The following is a 5,418-nucleotide window of genomic DNA, read 5'->3' on the forward strand; positions in this document are numbered from 1 at the left end:
TATTTTACCATAACTTAATGTCCACTGACCAACCTTTCTTCCTTTCTCCCTCTCCCCTACCCTTCCCATTTTTCTGTAGCCATCGTTACACTCTCAACTTCTATGAGATCAACTTTTTTAGATTGAACATGTGAGCAAGATCTTGCAATATTTGTCTTTCTGTGTCTGACTTATTTCACCTAACATAGAGACCTCCAGTTTGATCTATATTATTCAAAATAAAACAATTCATTATTTTATGACTGAATAGTATTCCTTTATGTGTTTGGATGTGTGCACCATATTTTTCTTCCTCCATTTATCAACTGATGGACATTTAGGTTGATTTTATTTATTGACTATTGTGAAAAGTACTGATGGCCTTTTAAAATATTGATTTTATTTCCTTTGGATATATACCAAGTAATGGAATTTCTGGATCATGTTATAGTTTTGTTTTTAATTTTTTGAGGAACCTCCATCCATTGCCCACAATGTGGAACTAATTCATCTCCCAATAGGATGCAAGGGTTCCTTTTTTTCCACATGCTTCCAGCTTTTGTTATAATTTTCATCTTTTTAAAAGTAGCCATTCAACCAGAGGGAGATATTTCATGTGGTCTTTATTTTCATTTCCTTGAAAATTAGTGATTTTGAGAACGTTTGGATATACCTATTGACCTTTTCTATGTCTTGAGAAGTGTCTATTTAAGTCTACTGCTTATTTTTAATCAGATTAGTTGGGTTTTTCTATTGAATTGTTTGAATTACTAAGGTATTCTGGAAAAATCCTTTGTCGCATGTTATATTAGCTATTGCTATGACAAATATCTTAGAAAAACAACTTAGAGGAGGAAAGATTTATTTTGGATCACAGTTCAGAGGTTTCAGTTAATGGTTGACTGACTCCACTGTTCTGGGCCTGAGGTGAAGCAGAATATCTTGGCAGAAGGGCATGGTAGCTGAGAAACTGAGAAAGAGAGAAAGGAGACTGAAAAAAGAAATATCCTTCCAGGGCATGTCCCCAGTGACCCAGAGAGATCTATTCCTTCAGGTCCTCTGGTTTCAAAAAGGTGTATAGTTTGCTAACAGTTTTTTCTATTCTATAGTCTATCTCTTCTGCTTCTTTTGCTGTACAGGAGCATTTTAGTTTGATGTATTCCCAATGTCTATTTTTGCTTTTCCTTCCTATGCTTTTGGGTTCTTCCCCAAAGACCCTTGCCCATTTCAATGTCCTGAAGCATTTCTCCTTTTTTCTTTCCACAGTTTCATAGTTACAGGTCTTAGATTTAAATATTTAGGCCTTATTTAAAAGCATATGGTGAGAGTCAGGGGCCAGGCTTCCTCCCTGTGCATATGGACATCTAATTTTCCCAGAAGTACTTAGTGAAGAGATAGTCCTTTCTCAAATGTATGTTCTTAGCCCCTTTGTTGATTGTAGATGTCCATTTTCTTGGGGACTCCCAATTCTGTTCCATTGGTCTATGTCAGTACCATGCTGTTCTGATTACTATAGCTTTGCTCTATATTTTGAAGTCAATTAGTAGAATACTTCCTGCTTTGTTCTTTTTGCTCAAGATTGCTTTGGCTCTTCAGGGGGTTTTTTTGTTTGTTTGTTTGTTTTGTCTTTTTGGGTAGTTAGTTAGTTAGTTTGTTTGTTTTGCTATTCCATGCAATTTTTAGGATTGTCAAGTACTTTTAAGTGAAAAGCATCTTGTTACAAAAAGTATAGGGTGAAAAATAAAACAAATGCTAGAAAACTATTCACTGACAATATCTATATTCTGGGGATTTTTGTGGTATAAAAGGAAGGGTGATACTTTTTAAAATGTGGGAGCAATAGAGCACAAAGCTTAGATAACTGCGATGTTAGTAACATGTATTTCAAGCACGTGTACAGAGATTGAGGAATGAATACAAAAAACAAAACAACCCACATAATTAAACCTAAAAAAATCAATAATCTTTTAATCATAAACTTTTTCTAGTCTTGAAATGATTATTAGTAATATTTTGTAAGTTGATGCAAGAAATAAACACGCAGGAATGGATTTTATCCTCTAAGTATAAGCTCTGAGGCCAGATTGTTAAAATTTTTAAAGAAATGAACATCAAACTAACCTGGTTTTATTACATCAATTATAAACATTGTTCTAAGTTAAATAAGAAATTATAGAAATTATTTAGTTGCTTCTTTGGCAATTCTATTCAAGGTACAACAAATGATTTATTAATTCTTAAAAATAGCAAAACGTAAGTTAAGTCATGCATTTGTGAGTAATTAACAGCTGTTGCATTTATATTAGGGACTCTAACCATTCTTAAAAGTAATAAATGTTGTAAAATTAAAATATCAGGTACATTATTTAATTCTGGAGAAATAATTAGACAGTAGAACAATGAATGCTAGGATGGAAACGGTAAGTTAGCACTGCATCCTGTCTCAGAGTCTGGCCACCAAGTCTCCTCCCTATGAATTTATGTTCCAGTTTTAGAAAAATTGTCTGTAGAAAAAAACCAGTAGTGTTCATGAAAAACATTTGTGGAATTTTAGAAATAAAGATCCTTTATTACCTCTTACGTTGTCTTGCTTTATTTGCAAAATTTCCTTGGACATTCAAGCTGGATGAAAACAGTGATGGGAGATAATTGGAGGGAGTTTTCTTTGTTCATCCTCATGGCTCTGTAAAAGTATCACAGTGGGACAAAATGCACTGGGATCCTCAACATGATACAAGAGCCATGTGTGGTGGGGAAGGGTGGATTCCCATATGGGCACTGGTGGGCCTATGGATTATAGATACCCATGAGACATCACTAAAATATCCTCCAGTATGGGAAGAAAAAATGATAGCTGAGAACAAGTTTGGGAGCATCCTTGACTTAAGTTAGCAGTTGGCAGAAACAGTTAACAGTGCTTAGAATATGAAAGGGAACAATTAAAAGGTAAAATGGAATTAGCCAGAAAATCCTAAATAAGCCTGGTATGATGGTGCAGGCTTATAGTCCAAGCAATTTAGGAGATTAGAAAGTAAAATATACTGTATCTAAAATGAATTTAATAGACTGAAAGACCAGGGATGTCTTTTAATAGACTGAAAGACCAGTGATAAAGGGCTTGTTTAGTGTGTGTGAGGTCCTTCATCCATCCTCAACACTGCAAAAAGAATAATAGATTCAAAAGATGATGGCAGATGTTTGTTTATGAATTGATGAAGAATGTCAACCTAAGAATCCTTTGTAAATTTCAATAGGACAAGTGCAAAGAACTCTTGGCACATTGTAGTAAGAGATGAGGATATAAATAGAGAAAAGGCAGAGACAGACAGACAGGCAAAGACAATTTAAAAGCAGAAAGAGAGAGAATATTTCTTTAAAAGAAGAAATAAGACTTGGAGCTGTGTTCTGAAGAGAAATGAAGAAGTCAGGATAATATAAAATATCATGACTATCAAGTCTAATGTGCTGAAAAAGAAGAGTTGATAACTTAGAATTTTATAAACAACAAAAATATTCTTTAAAAAGAAAAATACTTCCTGAGGAATAAAATATAACAGATATTTTTGCTACAAAAAGGAAAATAATGTAAAAGCAAGGAAATTTTTCAGGTAAAAATGCTAAGGAAAGAGCTGGGATTGTGACTTAGTAGTAGAGAACTTGCTTAGCATGTGTGAGGCACTGGGTTCAATCCTCAGCACCACACAAATGAATGAATGAATTAATTAATTAAAGGTATTGTGTCCATCTACAACCAAAAATATTTTTAAAAATGGAACAAAAGTAAAATATTTTATTTAAATAAAAATAAATACTTGCTGCTCATTAGAGAAGCAGCTTAACCATAAGAAGCAAAATATGTAAAAGTAAAATGATCCCAGTACCTCAAAAAAGAAGGCAAAAGAAAACATCTTGGAAAATACATACCATAACAATGCTAACCAAAAAAGATATACTATTTTAATGCTAATATTAAAACATTTTAATGGAGGCCTAACTTTTAGCAATAAGAAGCAATGATCCATAATGATGTAATTCATTTGGAAATTATAATTCAAAATCAATACAGTGTTCAATTACAAGTGAAAAATTAAAAAGGAACAGACAAATTCATAATTATAATGAGAGGTTTTGGCATACGACATTCTCAATATTTGATAAAACAGAAAGATAAAAAGATATAAATTGACAGAAAACTTAATTAATAAATCTAAGTTAAATGAAATATATAGACTATTGCTTTCACCACCAACTAATACAAATTTTTCATCTGCATATAGATTTACCAAAATTAATCATATGTTGCATCATAAAAGTAGCCCTAAAATTTTTAAATGGATTGCTTTCATTCAGAGAAAGTACTCTGCCAATATTGGAATTAAACTGGAAATTAATGAGGGAAGATAAGTAGAAAATCACCAACTGTTAGCAATTAAGCATCTAACTTCTAAATAAACTACTAGTCAAAAAATAAATCACAACAAAATTTAAAAATATTTTAACTGAATGATAATGAAGAGATCACATATCAACACTTCCATATTAAAGCTAAAATTCTTAGATTAAAATTTGTAGTCTTTGTCATGTACATTAAGAAAAAAAAGAGTTGGAATTTTTTTGAAGATTGAAAAATCAATCATCTAAGATTCCAAGCTAATAAAAACAAAGCAAAGCAAAAGAAAGTAGAAAGAATAAAATAATATTTAAAAATGAGAGGAAAAATCAATGAAATAGAAAACTAAAATATAATATACAAAACCCAAAACAGCAGTAGTGCTAGTTTGAAACAATTAATAAAGTTAATAAGTATTATTTGTCTCTATTTAAATCCACATACTATCAAAACCTTGAATTAAATAAGTAATGAATTAAAAAGTATCATTTAGTAAAATATAATTTATGTGCAATGTTGTAAAAAGAAGTACTTTAGAAACTAAATTTGTACTCAGAACAGCTTTGGGGTTAGGGAGACTATATATATTTTACCACTATATAAAGTAGTATGTTTTTCTTTTCTCTAATTATGCCTGAGCAGCTGAGTATTAATAGAAAAATTATCAATTATACCAATTATATATAAAAATCATACTATTTAAATACAACTGGACCCATATTTTTCTTGGAAATCCAGTCTTTCACACTGAATTTTCTTTGGAGCTATTTAAAACTATATAAACTAGCCAAGAATACTGATGCACTTCCTATAAAAGGATTAAGTGATAGTATCGGTAAAAATTGAACTTGTGGTGAATTTGGGGAGCACTGAAGTAAATTTTACATTTATTGGAATTATTTCTGACCATGTGATGGAAATGTTAAAATAGTATTGACTGGCTTATTTTCTTATGATTAAATTTAAATAACTTCAAACTTCTCTTCCCTGTGGTTTTAATGACACTTTCAGCAAAGCCTAAGAGGTGGAACCATTAAATCTATAATAGA

The sequence above is a fragment of the Sciurus carolinensis genome, chromosome 1 (assembly GCF_902686445.1).
Source record: "Sciurus carolinensis chromosome 1, mSciCar1.2, whole genome shotgun sequence".
Taxonomy (NCBI): domain Eukaryota; kingdom Metazoa; phylum Chordata; class Mammalia; order Rodentia; family Sciuridae; genus Sciurus; species Sciurus carolinensis.